This window comes from Phocoena sinus, chromosome 21 (genome assembly GCF_008692025.1).
Source record: "Phocoena sinus isolate mPhoSin1 chromosome 21, mPhoSin1.pri, whole genome shotgun sequence".
Lineage (NCBI taxonomy): Eukaryota > Metazoa > Chordata > Mammalia > Artiodactyla > Phocoenidae > Phocoena > Phocoena sinus.
Window position 1 is genome coordinate 30,502,001 of NC_045783.1, and position 22,576 is coordinate 30,524,576.

General features: G+C 45.7%; 1 protein-coding gene across 2 annotated transcripts in view; it reads left to right on the forward strand.

Annotated features, from left to right (window-relative positions):
- The first annotated feature begins 10,379 nt into the window (after positions 1–10,379).
- Positions 10,380–22,576, forward strand: part of TACC1 (transforming acidic coiled-coil containing protein 1) — a 114,605-nt gene continuing 102,408 nt past the window's right edge. The window contains exon 1 of one of the 2 annotated variants that reach the window (XM_032618141.1): positions 10,380–10,660. The gene's annotated coding sequence lies outside the window, so the exon portion shown is untranslated. Of the gene's footprint in view, positions 10,661–21,968; positions 22,047–22,576 lie in introns of those variants that run through there. The other variant, XM_032618142.1, reaches the window with a different exon arrangement.

The window sequence follows — 22,576 nt, forward strand, 5'->3', positions numbered from 1 at the left end:
CCGTCTGATTCCCCTTTGCGTGGGTGGCTGCCTACGGCTTTGCCCTGCGATGTGATGATTGCAGTCATTAAGCCTGTCTGGTGAGGGGGAGGCCAAGTGAAGAAAAACAACAACAAAAGAGAGAAATGAGTTCCAGGGACAAAGAACTGTGCAGGCAAAAAAAAAAACAAACCCAAAAAACAACCTTGCACTCCTTTTAGAGTTCACAGCCAGGAGGATAAACACCACTTAATTTGCAAAAGACTGCCATTTGGAGATGATAAAAAAAAATTAAATGTCGCTGGAAGAAACACATGAAAATCGCGAGATCCTGTGCTGAGAATGTGTGTGAATTTCTCCTCAGAGGTCTCTGTTGGCATCTAGATTCCAGGACATCTATTCCAAGGGCAGTTTGGTTTTTGGTTCTTTACCAACCTGAAGCAGTGGTTCTCAGACCAGGGTGAGAGGGTGATTCCGCCTCTCCCTTCCTGGGGTCATTTGGCATGTCTGTAGACACTTTGGATTGTCACAACTGTGTGTGCGTGTGGAGCAGGGATTGAGTCGTGGGCACTACTGGCAACAAGTGTGGAGAGGCCAGGGACGCTGCTGAGAATCCTGCAATGCACAGAACAGCCCCTGCGCAACAAAAAGTGTTCCAGCCCAAAATGTCAGTAGTACGGAGACTCAGAAATAAGGCATCCAAAAGCAGAAAGAAGCAGAGACAGATTGGCTTAAATTCGAACTTTCTACTTGGAAAAAGATGGGGTAAAGGCAAGGGGTCCATCTAGGAAGTTCCTGACTTTCAGGAAACATAGAGCTAATGAGATCTATGGAACTGGTATTATAGTCCAGATCTGGTGCGATCAGCATATCTGGAGGGTCTTCTAAAGTCTAGGTGAAGATGTGGCCACCCATCACTACCCTCTAGTGGACCAAATCTGTGAGATGTCTATGTGTGTGCAGTCACTGCCCTCTAGGGGAAGAAATGCATGGAGCTGCCCATCGTGTGTACATTTCAAGGCAATGGGATAAACCTTGGAAGACCCTTCTTCACTTTAGTGGCATCCAAGAAAGAAGCCTAATTTTATGGTTAGGAGACTGGCTTCAAGCCCCAGCTCTATCACTGGCTCACACTGACAAACCTCTTAAGTAACCTCTCTTAGCCCCAGTTACACCCTTTTACTTGATGGGTTCTGGGCATCTCACCAGAGCCTGGATGAGCAGGCACTGCGGAGGCATGAATGCATCACGTAAATAAATGTACATGGTTATGGTAACTCTAGGATTATAAGGTCGGAGATGCTCAACTATAAACAAATAGTTATTCAGGACCTACCGTGTACCACACTCTCTTGTGAGGGCTGAAAATGTGAAGTAGACATGACAGAGTCCACAGGTGGGGGAGAAAGATAATAAGCTACCAACAAATGAGATAGAATTGTATTATCAGGTGGTGTCCATGGCTATGAAGAAAAGCATCTAGGACGATGGGATAGAGTAAGACTTGGGTGGGGAGGGGACACCACTTCAGTTAATCCAGGTGCTCAGGAAAGGCCTTTCTATGTCTGGGACATAGAAGAAAGTGACCTTATGAGCAAAACTGCCTTTGGACCAAGGCACTTGGCACTTCCCTGGGTCCTGTGCAGCCTCACTCCCTAACACTGTCTGGACTCCAGGGCAATGCTTCTCCACTGTGCTGCTGGAACGCAAGGTAGCATTGAGAGGACTAGTATGGCGGGGGCACTTAGGGAAGAGGAAGGGCAATTGACGAATGAGTTAATTGGTTAAACTCTTCTTCTCAGATTGCATCAGTGCAAAGAATATTGCATAGGAATTGTTTCCCAGAATTCCTAACATCCAGTTTTGTTGTTGTTATTCTTTGTGTTCTGGAGACACCCATGGATTGGAGGGGTATTTGCCACATTTGCCCGTGGTGTGTGTGAGGAACATTTTGCAATGTTAAATAACTCATGTTTCTCTTGAAGTTGTATGTAGTTTGGTCTAGATGCAAGATGCCTGATGCGTACCAATTATTTGCCTTGACAACGACGTGGACATTCAAAACTCATAATGAGAATTGTTTTTGTAATAAGAATATTTACTACAATTTAGATAAATTTCCGTCCAAAGTTCTTCAGCTTTATTTAAATAATTCTAAGTTAAAATGATCATACCTACTAATTTTAACATGCATTTATGTAATTTAAAATAATTTTGAATGTTTGAGAAAAATAACTTCTTTGAAAGCATATGTGAAAACATTTCAGTTTTTTATACTTACTTTCAGTTACATTTTTAATGATAATATATTCAAATTTTGTACATGTGAGGACCATAACATTAAAAAAAATCTTTTATATCATTCATCTCAATAGAACACAAATTACTCGACAATGATTTTATTAGTGATTTCACTTAAATGAAAGCAGAAAATGAATTTCTGTGAAATAAACATATCCGTTGTGAATACCGTGTGTCTGTTTTGTTGGTCATTCAAATGCCACCCTCCACCCCGCAGAACCCTCAAATATGTGCAATAGTAACTAAATTCCATTTTGTTTTGTATTTTACTAACATACAGTCATAAAAAACATACGTTTACACATATTTTTCAACTTTGCCATTATGAAGGCATTTGTCATGGTAAGAGGACAGAACATACCTTAGGTAACAGTTTTTAGTGGTATGTGGGCCTCCATTTGTACCCTTGTCCTGGGCCCCTCTAACATTATGGGTGAGCCTGTGGGGTGTTGGAGGGACAGAAAGCTGGTGTGGCTGCAGCCTGGTAGGTGAGATCAGAGGGGCGGCAGGGCCTCATGACATGGTGAGGGGTTCGGATCTTCCTATACTGGCAGTGGGAAGCCAGGTGAGGGCTTTAAGCGGGAGAAGATGTGTCTGGCTGCTGTACAGAGAGTGATGTCTGGGGGAACGAGAGTAGAGGCAGGGCGCTGACTGGCAGGCTGCTGCATTAGTCCTAGCAAATGAGAGTGCCTTTGACTTGCGTGTCAGCAGTGGAGTTGGTGAGAGTGGTCAGACTGGGGATACATTTGAAGGAATTCAAATATAGAATCTACTGATGGATCGAGTATTGGGGTGGAGAAAAGAGGGAATGATTTCTAGGGCTTTGGTTTGAGCAACTGGTGTGTGGTGGAGGGAAGCCTAGAAGGTAGGGGCAATTTTACTACTGTACCTTCTTTTTTTGTTTTTGGCCACACCATGCAGCATATGGGATATTAGTTTCCCGACCAGGGATCGAATCTGTGCCCCCTGCATTGGGAGCACAGAGTCTTAACCATTGGACCACCAGGGAAGTCCCACTACTGTTCCTTCTTACATTCCTATCAACAGCTTGCAGGTCTCACTGGGGCTTGTGACCCAGGTGCCAGTCAGAGCCTGTCCCATCAACCTGTCCCAGGTTTTGATGGGATAACGGAGCCATTATCCACTAAACTCCTTTCCAACCTCAAAATTCTATGATTTTAAGGTGACTATGTAGGACCCCAAAGTATTCGAATTTTAAAAGGAGACTTTCCGAAGACAGAAGAAGAATCAATCTGTAAAGGTAGAGGTGTTTGCGGGGCAGACTTCCAACTGGCCACCACTCACACTAGCATCCTCACCCCCAAATCCTTGTCTCTGTACACCAAGGGGTTGCACATTCACCCAGACGTGCTAATTTTTTGAATTAATGAATTTGGTTAGATGTCACCACGTGTTTATGAACCCACAGTGCTATGCACTCAAAATAAAGCCATACAATATGAGTACAAGAAGGAACCTTTATGGAGCAGCTGCTCTGACTCTTAGTTGCCCTGATAAGGGAAGCGGAGGGTAAGCTGCTATGTGATGGTCCATGATACGATCACACAGCTGGTTGGTGATGGATGTGGACCTCGAGCCCAGGCTCTGGGACTTCCGGCCCAGGGTGCTTCCCACAAGTAGGGTCTCTGTCCCTGGGATGAAGCAAGGGGTCATGCAGGGTGAGGACCTGGCATCAAAATAGGTCTCAGATTTCTTCTTGCAGTGACTGCAGACTCACGCCATTTTCTGCTCTATATGACCTTATCATACCTCCCAAGAGCTCAAAGCTCTTTTCATAAATACAGTAGCATCGATCTCCACTGCCATTCATTCAATCGACCAACATTCCAGCGGCCAGCTCAGCGGGTACCAAGGATACAAAGAAGAACGGGGGCGTGTCTTCATATGGTTGATTCACTTTGTTGTACAACAGAAACTGATACAGTATGGTGAAGCAATTATACTCTAATAAAGATCTATTAAAAATTTTTAAAAAATAAAGGTGCTGCCAGCATCTGTGTGTGGTAGATGGCATGGGGGTGGAGGACATGCTGACATTGACAATTCCAATGCAGTGCGTTCGGTTCGGAGCTGTGATGGCAGTGTGCCCAGGGTCCCGTGGGATGGCCCAACACTGACAGCAAAGAAGGTAGGTATTGAGCCCTGGGCTGTACGGAGGAAGTAACAGGAGTTAAACAGGAGAGAAGGGAAGAGTGCTGAAGGCGGTTTCAGGAAAAGGGAACAGCGTGTGCAAAGGCCAAGAAGGAAGGCAGAACTTGGCACGTTCGAAAAATTACCAGTACTTGATACCGTGGAGCCCGGTGTCAGAGCGCGGAGGCAGAAGTGTGGACGGGATGGAGAAGTGGGCAGGGCCAGGGACTGTCACTCCACGATACTGGCGCTTGAATCTGAAGCGGAGTGAGATGCCCAGGCCTTCACGCTATTTGCTCCAGGGCCAAGAAATGTCTCCTCCTCCAGGGCGGAAGCTTAACCAAGAGAAATCTTCGGAGTGAACAGCAAGGATAGTATTAAAAGTTTAGGGATTGGTGGAAAAGGCAGCCCCAGAGCGGGCTGAGTCGAGGAACAGGGTCTTCCTCTTCTCTCTTGGGAGCACCTGGTGCCTCCACCTCCTTCTGTATCTTACCTTTGCCTCCCCCAGTGACTCTCTTTCCCACCAGCCTGAGTCATGCGTGGAGTCCAACCAAGACAACCCCTGTGGAAGGCATAGGCTCAGCAGAAGACCTTAAGCCCATTAATCACAAGGTATCTGGCACCTAGTAGGTGCTTAATTTCTTGTGTGTGTGTGTGTGTGTGTGTGTGTGTGTTATATGAATGAATGAATGAATGAATGCATCAGTGGGATTCTTTGCTTTGTGCCTCTTCCCCTTTCTCTCATGTGTCAGACCCCAATTCTGATTGGCTGGGGTTGGAGAGAGAAGAGCCCTAGCGGGGTTTGTGTGCTAGATGCTTCAGACGAGTCACCAACCTTTATCCTCACGACACCCTTGCTGTCAGTACTGCCAATCCACAATCTTTTACCCAAAAGCCAGGAGTGCTTCAGGATTCTGATTTTTTTTTTTTTCTAAGATTTTGGAACAGTAATACGACATAATATACGTTTTATGATAGCAAACCCTCAGTGGGTGGGAGGGGCACCTTAGAATCAAACACATAAACCCTTTCTGCCGTGTAGTATGAGAAAATTCACATTAAGTAGTAAAATACATAACCTCAAGTCAGCTTAGGTCAGGTCTTGCTGCCAAGTGAGTTGCAAAACGCTTCTGGTTTTCAGAATGTGGGAGTTTGGAAATGTGGACAAAAGAGTGTGGACCGGTGAAATCCTCACTTTTTGGATGAGGCAACGGAGATTCCCAGAGTCACTCTAATCAGAAAGGGGAGTCAGGATTAGGGACACGACTGTGTCCAGCTCCAAAACCCACGTTCTATGGCACCTTCTGGGCTCCTTGCCTGGTCTGCCGCCCAATGCAAAAAGGAGTAAAAGGCAGACCCTGTGGATCCTCAGCAGCCCCAGTAATTCGGAGACCAAGTTTGGAAAAAAGAGTTTTCTTTCTGGAACAGCAATGCCTCCATCTACTGGACGTATCTGAGAATGACATCTGACTCACCCAGAGAATGACGTTTACTGGCCTGGTGGTGGCCTCTATAAAGGGCAGTGGAATTGGCTTTCCCTCTGTAACCATGCATGCCACATTTCAGGGAGCAGAAAGCTGCTACTAAATTACCTCTGTGTAATCCCTCTTTCAAAACAAAACAAAACAACCACAACAGTAATAATAATGAAACCCGTTTCACCCAATTGCCAGAAATTCTGGACCGCTTTCACCGTTCTCAGTGATTGCAGTACTTCTTCTGAAACATGACACCCTCCTTCTTCAGACTTTTCAGTGGTCCCCATTACAGAAGCGACTCCATAGGCCTCCTTTTAACCACACCTGCCTCTCCAGCCATTCCCCACGCCATACACTCTCTGCTTTCGCTGGGCCCTTATCCTACTGTACCTTCTCTTATAGCACCTGGAACTGCCCACTACGTTACTTTGTTTGCTTGTTTCCTCAGCCAGACTCATAGCTCCTGTACATTTCAGGCTACCTGCAATATAGTAGGAGTTTGATCATTTTTGAGAGATGAAAAATGAGAGTGAATTTATTTCATTAACTTAAAACACCCCCAAATTTGTTCATCAATTAAATGCACATACAGGAATCGTTGTCAGGCTCCTAAATCTCAGGTAATTCTACTTTCAAAATTCTTTCTTGAATATGAAGTTTGGTAGAGGGCAGGATGGAGAGAGTTTGGGGATATTTATTTCCCTAAAGAAGGAAGATTATCAAATAATATTCAGAATAAATTGTTCCTCTAAGAAATGATTCCTTCCTTGAATTTCCCACATCATCTTTTCTCAATGTCTTGAATTTCTCAAAATAAAACCTCAGAATGAGTTACCCAAGGAAACAAGAAACTGTACATAGACTATGGCACTTTAGAATTTGGGGTAGGTCACAAAACAAACAAGAAATAGTTATCTTTTCAGGTACGTGTATTATTTTTTGCAACAGCTTTATTTAGATATAATTTACATACCATAAAGTCACCTACTTAGAGTATACAATTCAGTGAGTTTTAGTATATTTACAAAGTTGTGCAATCATTGCCACAATCAATTTTAGAACATTTTCATCATTCCCCAAAGAAACCCCGTACCCTTTAACTAACAACCTCCCATGCCCTGCTCCACCGTCACCCTTGGCAACCACTAATCTACTTCCTGTCTTTTAGGAGTTGCCCATTCTGGACCTTGAGGACAAATGGAATCATATCATATGTGGTGTTTTGTGACCAGCTTCTTTCACTTAGCATGATGTATTCAAAGTTCATCCATGCTGTAGTATGCGTCGGTACTTCATTTCTTTTCATGGCTGAGTAATAGTCTATTGTATGGCTTTATCACATTTTGTTTATACGCTCATCAGTTAATGGGCCTTTGGTTGTTTTCACCAGCAGCTATAGTGCAGAGCGCTACTACAAACATTCGTGTACAGGTTTTTGTAAGGATGTAGTTTTCAGTTCTCTTGCGTATATACCTAGGAGGGGAATTGCTGCATCAAATGATACGGGTATGTTTATTTCCATCCCCTACTAAATACAAACACCCCCAGGGCAGAGTTTGAGGCATTCAACTCCTGGCCCAGTACTCTGTACATAAATGTTCAGTAAATGTTTATTGACTGGAATGAAGGAATGGATGATATTTGCAATTCTAACATGGAACATAGTAGAGAGTTGGAGGAATAGACAGGCAGCATCAGGAAAATGAATCTTTGGAAAAAACTCAAATCATGAACAATCTTGACACTGCCAAGTAAAATTGCAAAACGTAGTTCTCAGAAACCAGCTCCCCTTCTGTACAATGAAAGTAACAACACCTTTCAGAGTTGTGTCAAATTGCTTTCTATATGGGGAGGCTTCAGACAGGCCTGAGACACACCCTAGGCACTCAACTGACGCTGTGCCGCTACTTAAATTCAGGATGGCTCCTCAACCGTCTAAGTTTTGACCTTCTGTGAAATATCGACTAGATTTAACCTTGAAAAGACTGGGTTTTCATCTCACTTCAGCTCTGTCTTTTGCTGCCCAATGTGAGGTCATTATACCTGTATCTACATTCATGATATCAATTTATTTTTAAAATGTTATTCTTTTAATTGAAGTATAATTGATTTACAATCTTATGCCCATCTCTGCTGTACAGCAAAGTGACTCAGTTATACACACATAGACATTCTTTTTTTATATATCCTTTTCTGTTATGGTTCATCACAGGATACTGAATATAGTTCCCTGTGCTACACAGTGGGACCCTGCTGTTTATCCATCCTATATATAATAGTTTACATCTGCTAATCCCAAACTCCCACTCCATCCCTGCCCCCCCTTGGCAACCACAAGTCTGTTCTCTGTGTCTGTGAGTCTGTTTCTGTTTTGTAGATAAGTTCATTTGTGCCATATTTTAGATTCCACATATAAGTGATATCATATGGTATTTGTCTTTCTCTTTCTGACTTACTTCACTTAGTATGATCATCTCTAGTTGCATCCATGTTCCTGCAAATGGCATTATTTCATTCTTTTTTATGGCTGAGTAGTATTCCATTGTATATATGTGCCACGTCTTCTTTATCCATTCCTCTGTAGGTGGACATTTAAGTTGTTTCCTTGTTTTGGCTATTGTGAATAGTGCAAAGCAGCTAGTTGAAAAGCACGTGACTAATCTAGTGACTTTGGCTCTCAGGAAGAGCATCAGAAGTGCCATTCCCTCAGTCTTGCCTGGCAGCATCCCTACATCCCCACGGTGAGCTGTGCCTACCTGGCTTCACGCTCTGCAAGTCCACGGAGTTAGACTTTTGCCCTCAATTGGGGGCAGGATCGATCTTTCAAAAACACACTTTGTTTATTATTTAGATATCAAATAGACTCAATCTGTTGACCTTTCTTCAGAGTGTCATTCTTGAGATCGTTTGGGGATAAAAAACCAAGTGAGGGAGTTCTGTGTTTGTGATACTATCATGCTTAAATATGTCTAAAAATAGAATAGGCATCTAATTAAATACTTTTAATGATGGGTTAGATTTTGTTATGATTATCTCCGCAGTAAAACATGTTCAAAATGATACTCTCTAAATTTCAGAATATAAATGCGTGTCAATTCCTTTCAAGTTCAGGTACCAGCCTCAAGCTGGAACACAAAAATGTCACCTAGCTCAGTTTCACTTCACTAACTAGATAAAAATAGTATGTAATCAGTACATCAACTCAATGATCTAAAAATTGTTAGCCTCAGCCTATTATGTGTATAGACCGTATAATTTCTGTAAACTCAAGGAGACTTCCAAAACATCTGAAACTTTCTAACCTAGCCAATCGGCCCAAAGTTTTTTTGTTACAATCTTGCTTACACTATTCATTTGTTTCTTACCTACCCTCTTTCAATAAATAGAACAAAGGGGACGTTCTCATTTCCTGTTTGTGGAACAATCCTCCAACTAGTTCTTGTGAGAACCACCAAGTTTTATTGCAGGGGTCAACGAGGACCCCAAAGCTTCCCAATCTGTGGTGGCATTTGACAGTTCACAGACATGCTGCCCTCCAAGGGACCGCCAACAACTGAATCTCAGGATGCCTTCTCACCCCCATGCATCCCCTACCCAGTGCCTCCAAGAATCACAGCTAGGAATCTTCTCACTTCATCCCTGGGGGGCTGAGGAGGCAGAGTTTGTAGTTGGAACCAGACCCCATTTGGGAAAGATAACCCATTCCTGTGCTTCCGTCATAGAAATACCTAGAACGAAGAGAAGGCCTGGAAGACGATCTCTACCCCTCTCTGCCACACAGCACACACATTGTGCTGTGGGCAGAGGTGTGTGCCCGGGGAAGGCTGACCCAGGCAGGACCCCATGAGCCCACAACCTAAGGACATTTTCTCTGCCATCTTTCACCAATTATTATTGTTACTTTTCAATTAGAAGGGGAGGGAAAAAAAGTCAAGGGGACTTCCCTGGTGGTCTAGTGGTTAAGACTCTACGCTCCCAATGCAGGGGGCCCAGGTTTGATCCCTGGACAGGGAACTAGATCCCACATGAATGCCGCAACTAAGGAGCCCACGTGCTTCAACTAAGACCTGGCGCAACCAAAAAAAAAACAACATTAACCAAAAACAGGTCAAGAGGGATGTGGGTGTGTATATTTCTCGGAATCCAGAGGTTCAGGGGGAAAAAAATCCATCAAAAATGTCCCTAGTACAAAACTTGGCAAAACAAAAAGGACTCTCTGTCTCTCTTTTTTTCTTAAAGCTGAACTGTGTAACAGGAGAAATTCTCTCACAAGGGGAGAGTGTTCCTGAGCCAAGTTTAGGCCGAGGAAAACTTTTCCAGCATGTCAGGAATGAAGCCGACGTTCCATTAAGGAAAGAAAAAAAAAGTGCCGGAGGAAAGAGTAAGCGGGAAAAGGATTCAGACGGAGCTTTAAATTCCAGACGGGGCCGCAGTGGAGAGCCCTCGGGAAGCTCCCTCTGAAGGGAGACAGCAGCCAATTTCTCCCTGGGGCTCCCAGCCCTAGTGGACATTTCCTGTTCTGCCCCTGGACATTCAAGCCAGAACTTACAAAACATCCTTTTCCCTCGAACCAAGCGTTTGGTTTGGAGACCCACCCTTCCCCACGTCGGTGATCTCAGCCCGCCCTCCCCTTCCTTCCACGGAACCCCTCCCAGACCAGCGGCGCTCGGCTTCCTAAGCAAAGATGATGGATCCGCTGTAGCAGGTGACGCCAAAGGGAGAGAGGAGACCCGGGGAGCACCACCGACGAGGTAGGAACAGGGGCTGGGTGTTCTGGGGTCGTTTGGCATTTATTGAGCAAAGCGGGGCCCTTGAGCTTTAAGCCTTGGGCTGGGGTCGTTTTCTGGTTGATGGGGGTGTGTGGTGGGTGAGTGAACTCCAGGGAGGTTGGGCATTTCTTTTCCCTCTCCCTTTCCAAATTTTACTTTAATTCTTGGGTCTCTGGAAGCACGTGTTGTTTGTCTGGTGTGGAAAGTGTTAGGGCAGAATTCTGGGAATTCCCTGATTTCTTTTTTCTTTTGCTTTCTTTTCTTGGAAAGAGAGGTCGTGGGGAGGGAGTCTTGCAATGTCAAGGAGGAGCATTCATAAATACATTCCTCTCTGAATAGATTCAGAGAGGAATGACCCACGTGCCTGTGCAAGGAAAAGGTATCTTCGCCTTGATGAGCTGGGGTCCAGCTGTTTCCCAGGACCTGGGTGGTGTGTCCTCCTGGTCCGCCATGCTTCCCCCTTCTCCCCCTCCAACTGTCATGGGTACACACAACTTGAGCTGTTTCTCAGGTCGGGGGATGTGGCACATGGCCCCAGTGCTGTGCGCTTATGGGCAGAGCCCAGGTGTCCCTGGATACTTAGATGTCTGTGGCAGAGCTAACTGGTCTACCTGGAAGGCTGCATGTGGCTTGTTAGGGAATTGCCCCAGCAGCTGGTCACTGAGAAGTTAGCCTTGCCAACACGCGCTGACATTGGACTGACCCAGAGAACTCAGCATGGCTTCTGCACAAGGAGTGCTCAAAATTTTATGAAGCAGTCATAAATGAAGAATTTCAAATGCCCTTCCTCTGAATTCCTATGGCTTTTTACTTCTCTGTAGCACTCATTTTGCTCCTTATCCACATACTGCCTTGCACTGTTCTCTAACAAGGTAAATAAATGAGAGAGTGAATTGGACAAATGAGTCATAACCTATTACTTGGTGATCCCAAGACAGTTACTAACTCTAGCTGAGCACTGGCTGTGTGCCAAGCACCATTGTAAAGGTGGCAGGTGTCATCATCATCATCATCCCCATTTTACAGATGAGGAAACTGAGGCTGGAGACACAAGTAGTGAGTGCAGAGGAGGGATCTATACTAAGTCCAGGATGCGATGTTCTGAAACCAAGATTGGGGTTTGACCCTTGGTTCCCTCATTGCCTAGCTGGGTGATTTTGGACAAGTTAAATGTCCTCAGCCTCAGTTTCCTCATCTGCAAAGTGAGACAATAATAACCACACCTCACAGAGGTGTTGTGAGAGATAGATTAATTTTAAAGATTATTTTACTGAAGCAGGTCAAAATGTAGGCATGCTCTTCCCAGACCCTACTGTGTGCGTTGTAAATGTGGAGGGATCTCTTGCAACTGAAAAGCCTCAGGGTTCTGTAGGAGGTAGCAATAGTGCCTTGTTAGGATTTGTACCTTAACGATGGACATTGGGGTTAACTTGCCGGCCAGTACAAGCCTGTAGCCACCAGTTCACTAGACTCTAAGCTCGCTAAGGGCAGGGTTCGTGTCGTATACACGTTCTGTATTCTGGATTCAACCAACCTCGGAACAAACACCCGCCCCCCCCAAAAAAAATTCCAGAAAGTTCCCCAAAGCAAAACTTGAATTTGCACTGCAATTATTATTATTATCTTTTTTTTGCGGTACGCGGGCCTCTCACTGTTGTGGCCTTTCCTGTTGCGGAGCACAGGCTCCGGACGCACAGGCTCAGTGGTCATGGCTCACGGGCCCAGCCGCTCCGCGGCATGTGGGATCTTCCCGGACCGGGGCATGAACCCGTGTCCTCTGCATCGGCAGGCGGACTCTCAACCACTGCGCCACCAGGGAAGCCCCTGCAGTGCAATTATTTACATAGCATTTACATTGTATTTACAACTACTTGCATGGCACTTCCCTTGTATTAGGTTTTATAAGTAATTTAGAGATGATTTAAAGTATAAGGGAGGATGTGTGTAGGTTATATGCAAGTACTATGCCATTTTATAGAAGGGACTTGAGCATCAGTGGATTTTGGTGTCCGCAGGCATCCTGGAACCAATCCCGGGGGTGGGGGGGGGGGGAACCAAGGGACGACTATGTATTTGTCTCTCTTAGAAAATGTTTCTCAACCTGTGGTTGAGGGACCTCATTGCCCTTCAGAAGGGTCGCAGGGTCCCCTTAGGGCAGGAGTTCAACAAAGCAGCTGTGGATGCTCCAGGAGCCTCCTCTTTCCACTCCCGACAAAGCAGCTCCATCTTTACCTGATTACGTGTTGGGGTGCCCGTCTGAAAGAAAGTTTTGAAAACAATGTTCAGAACTGCTTACCTGAGACAGGTAATGTCGTGTCTAGGGAGAAACTGACTGCTTACGGACCGGAGTTGATTTATGGAGGGATTTCCTGCTGGGCCCTGTCTGGGCTCTCACTTGGCCCTCCCCATCACCTTCTACTTAGTGACCATCTCCCACTCCGGGGAACCCACAGGAGGTGTGTGCCAAGCGGGCTCGGGAGGTGAGCCCTTCTGTCCCAGGCAGCCGGTCCTCAGGTGCAGGGACAGACAAGGGGCGGGGCCCCAGAGAGCTTATATTATTACAACCTGGCCTCTCTCTGAGTCTTCTCGGAATGTGTCCTTCTCAGTTCTGCTCACAGTGATGGACCGCCTGATCGATACTCATAATAGCTATGATTCATCTGCCTTAACAACGACAGCTTCCTTTCTGAGCCTGGCGCTGTGCGGAGCACATTACGCAGATATGCTCAGGTAATCCCCACGAAAGCCCTGGAAGGCAGTTTCAGCCTGTTCCCCACTCTGCTGGTGAGCAGCGTGAAGGTAAAGGCTTACATCACCTCACCAAGGGCACCCAGCCAGTTAGTGATGAAGGTGGGATTGGAGCCCCTCCCCCAAGCCTGATCCACCCCACCTGGAATATTTTTGCAGTCCCATTTGACAGAGGTAAGAGGGATGTTGTTGTGTGTTTCTTTCATATTTTTGGCAAAGGATGGGCCCTGAGAATAGGCTGGGAGGAACGGGGCCAGGACAGGACGTTCCATGGCGGAAGAGTGCTGCTGTGAAAAAGTAGAGTCGGAATTCTTGTCCAAGCTGTGGCCCTGGGAGCGTCACCTGTCCTATGAGAGGTGACATGGTTTAGTGGGAAAGAGCCAGCTCTATTGCCAGACTCCCCGGGCTCAAATCCTTGCTCTGCCCCATATTAGCTAGATCATCTTCGGCGAATTTCCATGTAGAGGGATGATAATAACCGCACCTATATCATAACGATATTATGATGAAATAACTCAGTCCACATAAGGCATTTAGAGCTGTGTCTGGCACATAGTAAGCACTCAATAAATATGTTATTATGTGTAAAAGAGGTTGGTTTAACCTTAGGCAAGTAGTTGGGTGGCAGGCTGGAAATAAGAAGTAACTAGTGTTTGAGATTGAAAAATGGACACCAGCAATGTCACCTGTGAGCTGGGGATGGGACGGTTGTGCCTGGACCCCAACCTGGAAGGATCCAGAGTCCCTGAGAGACAGCTTAAGACCTACGAGAAAAAGCTTAGATGTTCTCTTAGAAGTTTAATAAAACTGAAACAACTAGTCTTCAGGATTGGACTTGCCAAATTGGAGCCTCTGATTAAATGAAGTTTAACTTATTTATCTTTTAGTTATGGAAATGAGTCCCACTTCTGACCTATTGTTATTTCCAAAACAAAAAACAAAAAAAAAAGCTTGCTTGTAAATGCCATTGGCTGAACCACTTGTACTTTTGGAAGGATGACTTTAAGATTTCAAGCTGAGATATTAAATATAAGAGCTAAATATAGCTGATAAAAAAAAACAAACCAGGAAGGGCTCGTGACTTATAAAAGAATTTTGTGGCTTTTTCAGAGAACAAATCCGTGAGCACCGCCTAAGTCTAGACTAAATTTGCAATGATTTTGAGAGGAGCATGCATCCATTTGCCGACTGTTACTGGAAGCAAAAGTATGCAAGAAATAAATGAGAGGTGGTTGTTTATTGAGCACTTACTATGAGTCAGGCATTGTGCTAAGTGCTTCATATGTACTATCTCACTTGTTTAACCCCCATGTCTGCCATCAGGTTAGTACAGTTGATCCTTGAATAACATGGGTTTGAGCTGCGTGTGTCTACTTATAAGAGGAATTTTTTTCAATAAATACATACAGTATTTAAGTATCTATTGTAAAAACTACCCAACCTGAGGTTGGTTGAATCCACGGATGCGGAATCTCGGATACGGAGGGCTGACTCTGTGGAGGGTGGTGATCCCTAACCCCCTGTGTTGTTCCAGGGGCAACAGTACTACTATTATCCCCAGTTTGCAAATAAGGATAACAAGCCTTAGAGAAGGAAATAATATGCAAAAAAGCACACAGCTGCTAAGTGCGAGGGTAGGGATTCTACCTCAGTATGTCTGGCTTGGGTATGGGTGCTTAACTCTTACCTTAGGGTAAATCTAATCCTCCCTGATTTAAGCCCTTTCTATCTGTCTGAGGAGGGCTGTATTTGGAAGGGGGTGGAGTAACTCACAGCCCTCTTAGGCATTTGGAGAGCAGGGGTCAGAAGATGTAAAGGGCACCTGACAGCAGAGGCCCAGTGCAGCTGTATCCAAGCCAGCAGACTGGGTCAGGCGGCCAGGCGTGGGTAACCTCGTGAAGCAGGCTGTCTTCTTAACCTTTCTCCGTGCACTCCGAGAGGCCCACTGTCTCCAGGGATTTGTCCCTCCTTTTCTGCAGGGATCTCAGCACCTAATCCCCTCTGTATCCCATATTTAAAATGGATCCTCTTATTTGCTGTCCATCCAACCCTCCTTTGACCAGTGCTTGACTTTCAGCAGACCGTTGAAAAGTGACTAATAAGTGAATTGATATACATCTCCAGTGGGAGACTTAGCTGTCACTGTGGCAGCGCATAGGTGAGCATTTTGGAGGAGGGAGACTCCCCAGGTACCCGCTAGCCAGCTCCCCAGTTGTTTCCTGCTCCAGTCTGGAAAGACAAGCTCCTTTGTGAGTGTCTGGGGTCCAGGTCACAAGGTTTTCATGTGTTACTGGATACAGAAGCTGCTTATCTGAATTCTCCAAATCTTTATAGCACCGACTCAACCGGGACAGCTCCAGGCAGTGGCATGAAGCGTGATGTCTTTCCTTGGTGCCCAGAGCGCTCTCTCTCTCCGTCTCTCTCTGTGTCTCTCTTTCGTAGAGGCCCTTCTTCCACCCACCTTCTCAGCCTCCGACATCCAGACCCCTTCCTTCCCCATCTCTGGTTAGGATTTCAGCCCCTTAATTCACCGAACAACGTTGAAGCACACATCGCCCACGTGTGGGTGTGTTTACAACAAGAATCATTTTTTTTTTGCTGGAGACAAGATGATAATGGAATTTAGGAATCAATGAGCAGTTTGGGGAGGGTTTTTAAGGATTTTGGAATATAGGTCCTTCATACACGATAAACTAAGGCTCACGTGGGGCCTACCTGTAGTTATGGAGGGACCTAGTTTAATGGCTAAGGGTAGGGTTAGGGGAAAAGGAGGAATCCCTTGTATCTCCCAGGCCACCCAAGATACATGAGAATGGGGAGATTACACCTTCTGCACTTTCGGCCCTGGAGGGGCTCCTAGCTTCACCTCTATTTTCAAAAGGAGGTTCCATGGGACAGAAGCAGACAGAAGTCCCTGAAAAAGCAGACACAGTACCGAACACAATGTCCCCAGGCAGCAGGGGAAGGCTCGGTGTATGTTCACTGGTCCATGTGGGGCTCTCCTGGACCCTTGGAACTTTCCACGGTTTGACTTTCTGGCTAATCATTAGCAGCTGTGTGGTGGCTGGCAGCCACCTCTGCATTGGGCCTGCCAGCCCGAGTTCTGGGCCAGCCTGAGGGCTGCTCTAGCTGCTGTGGGGGGCTGGGGTCCCTGGAGTTTTTTTCAGGAGCTAGCAGGCGTGCCCCGGGCTGCTGACCCCTCCCGCTGGCTGAGGAACAGCTTCTCTGCGGCCTCTTGGCCTCTCGCTGCTGGTGGTCCAGAGCCCCGTGTGGTTTTCCTGCCTCAGGTTTCCTTCTCCAGCATCCCTGAGCGAGCGCGGGCCCTGCTCCTTTTCTGGGAGTGGCTCGCTGGCCCTCGCTGCCCATCCCTGCAGAGACACCGGGTGGGCGTCAAGGAAAAGAGACCTTAGTAAGTAAACAGCTATTGGGGCTCCAGGCAGGGATCAGTCTTAGCCTGAAGGCATTCAGTCTGCTTCTGGAATAATGAGTGTAAGGCTTGAGAGGAATCTCAGAGGCTTTCTGGTCTAAACCCTTCATTTTACAGATGATGGGACCGATACCTAGGGGAGTGGTGACTTGGCCAAGGTCATAAAGCTTGGGTCCACGAAACCAGTCTGCTATATGGGTGATCTGGTAGGGGTAGTTACAATTTCTCGGGTGCTGGCTATGTCCATTGGCCCCTAAATCCCCTCCCCACCCTTCACTCTCCTCTGTGTCCAGCAGGCTGACCTGAATAGTTACCTTGCATTTGGCTCCTATATAGTTTAGGTTCAGCCAATGGAGGCCTCAGGAAGGAGGTCAGAGGGACACAAAGGTACTTATTCCCCTTGGTCCTTTCGTGCTGCATTGCGTGGGCTGGTGTCTCCCCTGACTGAAGGCCACACTCCTGTCAGACGGCCCTTCTGTCCCTCTGACCCTCAGGCCTAGGGCAGCAACAGTGTCTCCCCGACTGTACAGCTCTGGAGAACTGCATTTTCTCTTGTCCCCAACTCTACTCAGGCCTTTGTAAACCGTCCCTTTATTAAATTCTCAAATTGGAGAGTGTTACCTGCCAGGGTCCTGACAGATACAAGAGGGTTTGTTTATTAGAGAAAGGAAAGTCTATATGACAGGAGGATGAAATTTAGCAAGAGGGTGTATTTGTTTCCTGAGGCTATTTTGAGAAATGACCATGAACTTGGAGGCTTAAAACAATAGGCATTTATTCTCTAACAGTTCTGGAGGCCGAACGTCCTACCTCAGCATCACTGGGCAGAAATGAAGGTGTCGCCAGGGCCGTGCTCCCTCCAGCGTCTCTCAGAGAGGATGGCTGCCGTGGGCTGGAGTTGAGTCTTTCCCTTTCCAGGTCAGTTAGGCTTTGATGGTACCCCAGCATGTTAGGCTCTGGTTAACTAATTTCCTCGGCAGACTCACAGACTTAGAAAACAAACTACGGTTAACAAAAAGGAAAGGTGGGGGAGGAATAAACTGGGAGTTTGGGATTAACATATACACACTGCTATATTTAAAAAGGATGACCAGCAAGGACCTACTGTACAGCACAGGGAACTCTGATCAATATTCTGTAACAACCTAAGTGGGAAAAGAATTTGAAAAAGAATAGATACATGTATATGTGTGACTGAATCACTTTGCTGTACACCTGAAACTAACACAACACTCTTAATCGACTAGACTCCAGTATGAAATAAAAATTTTAAAAAGAAGAAGATAAATGGAATGCTCTGGCATGTTTCAAATGGTTTCCCTCTCCCCTTGCCAGAAGCCCAAGGGGATTTTTCTCTGTGGGAATCTGGTCTAGCTCCTGGGAGTAAATCTCAAAATTCTGGGTCTCCCTGGAGTTTGAAACCTTCAGAGCTGTCCACACTGAGCCCCCAGCAATTCATCAGTTGCAGTTTACCCCAGCATGGTTTCCACCGTCGTTCTGGTTGTGAGTCTCTGCTCTGCTAAGCAGTGACTTCCTGCATTCACCTGTATGCTGCTCCAATCTGGCTGCAGTGGTTTGCCCTCTTTCCTCCCCTCTCTTACGAATCCCAGAGGAGTTGTTGATTTTTCAGTCCGTTTATCTTTTTACTTGTTGGTAGAACAGAGTGGCGACCTCCAATCTCTCTACACACGGAACTGGAAAACTCTACACATTTATTGACATCCCCGTGCTTGACAGAAGCATTGCCCAGTCTTTGAGGGACATGTATTGCTGAAGACGCCTTTCAGCCCCCCCGACTCTCTAATTCTCTTATCCTCGGGCCTGGCAGCTGGCGGTCACTGTGGTATTCCCATTCTCAAGCCAACAGATTAGTCACCAGGCAAAACACTGTGGGAGACGAAATGGCAGCAGGGGTGATGGAAGGGGACACCAAAGTTGTGGAAGGGCCCAGCCTGCCGACATTATGTATGTGGAGGTTTCTTGACTCAAGAGTTGAATCCTACAATTGGGAGTTTGGGATTAGCAGATGTAAACTATTACATATAGGATGGATAAACAACAAGGTCCTACTGTATAGCACAGGGAACTATATCCAGTATCTTGTGATGAACCCTAATGGAAAAGAATATAAAAAAGAATGTGTATATATGTATAGCTGAATCACTTTGCTGTACAGCAGAAAGTAACACAACATTGTAAATCAATTATACTTCAATAAGAAGTATACCTGAGTATACACACACATTTATAAATATTTCTATATGTGACCATACGAATCTATATTCAGCAGAACATGAATTCACACTGATGTCTCCAACTCCAAACCATGACCCCATGGATCTTTCTAGACCTCCCTTTGCTCATCTATAACTCCCCACTCCGACAGTGAGAAACCTGGCTCCCACCATCTGCCATCCACTTACTTCATTGTTCAATTGAGACATTCGTGTATAGCGGTATTAGGCGTGTTAACACGTACACCCATGGGAACAACTTTATCAGCTAGAGAACACTGCTTGTGCAGTTTCCTTTGCCTTCAGTTTTACAGACTCCATTCATTTCCAAAGTTAGTTAGGTCAGCATCTTTCCCCCCACATCCCCTCCAGTGGACTTGTTTCACACATTTGCAATACAGTTAGGTTGTTTTGTCACAGTCTGCATTCCATCCTGGGATTCCCTGGTCTCCTAAATATTTTTTCTTTAATTTGCACACATTAAGTTTCACTTTTTTGCGCCGTAAAGTTCTACAGGTTTTGACAAATGTGTAGTGTTATGTCCCCACCATTACAGTATCATATGGAATAGTTTTATACCCTAAAAAAATCCCCTGCGCTTCACGTATTAAGGCTTATTGAGGAGTAACACCTGGGAAAGGAAAAGGAGAGAAAGCAAGATTGGACACTACAGCGTTCAGACTGTGATACAGGTCAGATTAAGTCTGCCAGGCCAACGTGAAGCTCCAAAGCAAAAATTGCCTGAGAGAGGAGTCCCACATCGGGCAGGAATGGACAGGACGTTGTACCACCACCTTGCTCAGCCATTGGCTGGGGGCTGCCAGAGGGGACTGATCTCAGCTCAAAAGCCCAGGCAGACTCTGAAGGCACTAACAGCTTCAGGTTAGCAGCTAACCACATTCCTTGATGCTGGGTTGCTAAATCCGTCCTTGACAGGGGTCTGAGTGCTGCAACTCTGTGTCTGCCGGAAAGATCTTTGAAGTTTCCAAGCAGAGGCTGGCTAACCACTGATCAGGAATCTTGAGCGGAGGATCCCTGCATCAGGTGGGATTTCAAATCAGGTGATCCCAATGGCCTCTCTCAGCTGCTGGGCCCCGTGACAGGTCTTCAGCCTGCTCTGATCCAGACGACCCAGCTATTCCATTTCTCACATTCATTCCACCTTGCTCAAGGCCCTGCTTCTCTTCTTACCCTGGCTAACGTATGCCCTGCTCTGTCCTAGAGGTAGGATCAGGGACCAAGATTATTCGTGCAGGTGCCAGGGAGCCAAAAGATGGAAGCTATGGCTCCCACTTATGCCCACACCTTCTTAGACCCCAGATGCTCAACAAAATGGTTACAGTATCAATAGCAATGTGGACCACAGATTAGAGCGTAGATAAAAAGCTTGTGAGTGCAAGCAAGAAAGTTGAAAAATTCAAAGCTCAGACTACACAGACCAATCCTGTTTGGAAATGTCCCCTCCCTTGAACATGGGAAAAACAAATCAACAGCACTCCCTACCGATCTGTGTATATACCATACCTGGCAAGGTACGACACTTTTATTTTTTTCAATCCCAACTCCTATGGGCGCCCCTGGGTTTTTATCTGCAGATGTGCAATTCTGCTCTTTCTCTGCAGGAAGGTGGAAAACTTCCAGAAGAAGGAGTGGCTCTGATGCTTTGTTCTACCTGTGCTTACTTTTGCTTTTATTTAACCTGTTGAAGGTTAAAAGCCTGTTTTAGTCTTGTAACTTGGCAGCTCTGCCTGGCTCACAAATGTCCTTAGATAAACAAGCGAGGTCTGTATATAACCTCTCAGGACAGTCATAGCTTCCAAGCCAAAAGAACTTTTAATATTTACTTTGACTCTCTTTGGAGACTTCCTCTGAATGTTTGCTTCTGCTTTGAAGCATTTTCAGACTCCATAGACCCTGTTTGTTTTGCCCAGCCAGAGAACAGTGGCATTTTTTTCTTATATTCACGCTCCTATTTTTGTACAATGAGCCATGCATATTGCTTTTAATTCCAAAGGCCCACAAATTAAAGCGCTTCCTTGAACCGAGACCTCCAGTACTTTTGCCAGCCTTCTCATTTTCTTGTCCACTTTGCCGTTTCGTGGTGGAGTAAGTAAAGTCAGAACCTGCTGGCTCAGAGTAGAAATAAACTATTGGTGGAAAACTCTCCTGACCCTCCCTGCCCCAGGACCAGACAATGGGGTTGGAATCCATGTTTAAATACCCAATGGTTGCTCCAGGTCACTACCCCAAAGTTATAGGAGACCCACAGAAGTACTTAGAGTTACTATTCCAAGAATAGTGGTTTCTGAATCCAGGACTTTTGAATTATAGGCAGGTTCTGTTTCTGAACACAAAGCTGGAGCACACATAAATAGTCTGCTTAAAAAAAAAAAAATTCAATAAAAAGTCCACAAAGCGTGTACTGTCCCTGAAGCATTATGTAGGAATAGAAGTGACAAGTAAATGAAATAAAAAAACAAAAGAAGTTTTTTTTTAAGTGCTTTCATTCCTCTCCCTGAGGATACAGACTGAAATTGTCAACCTGGCAGCTGTATCCACAGGAGGAGACTGAGGGTCACAGGTCTGAAGCGCGAGCTGTCTTCTAGAAACCGCCCTCTTACGATAGGTGACAGTTGCATCACCTTGAAATAGGAGAACACTTTTTCGTTTTTCTTTTCCCTCCAGAATTCAACTTTACTAGCACGGTGTGTTAAAGAGCAATCACAGAGTGGCTGTTGGAATTATAGAGGAATTTCTGAGAATTAGCCTTAGGCAAAAGGCATTTGGCTGGAAACTTGCACTGAAAACTTACCTTGCAAGTCAGCATGTGACTTCCACCTGACTTAATTTTCCTCAGTCCCAAGGGTTCCAAGGCCAGAGAAAAGGTTCTGGTCTGGGTTGCTGGCGTGTTTGCTCTTCAGAGTCAACTGGGAATAAATTCAAAGACAAATCAACAAAGGTAACTTCTCCCTTTGACACTGAGTATAACTGGGAGGGTTTCTTAAGTAAAAATTTTTGTTTTCTCATCAAAATAACAGATACGCAATCTTTGTATTTGGTTTAAGTGTGAATGAAAGAGATAAGGATTGAGGAAAACACAAAGGACTGGGCAGGGGTGGGGAAATCTGAGTCAGGGTTTTAGCTTCTGTCTCTTGACCTGGGGCATGTTGCTGGGCCTTCGTTGACTTATATTAAAAGAAGAAGGTGGAACTAGATGGCCCCTAAAAGCCTTTCCAGTCTGTTCTAGGAATCAGTCTCTTAGTTTTTATTTTTTGTTATCTTTAGGCCAAAACAAGGATGCAAGGTAGAATTAGGGTATAGATTTGCAAGAGGGTCATCTTTTTTTTTTTTTTTTTTTTGCTGTACGCGGGCCTCTCACTGCTGTGGCCTCTCCCGTTGCGGAGCACAGGCTCCGGACGCGCAGGCCCAGCGGCCATGGCTCACGGCCCCAGCCGCTCGGCGGCATGTGGGATCTTCCCGGAAAGGGGC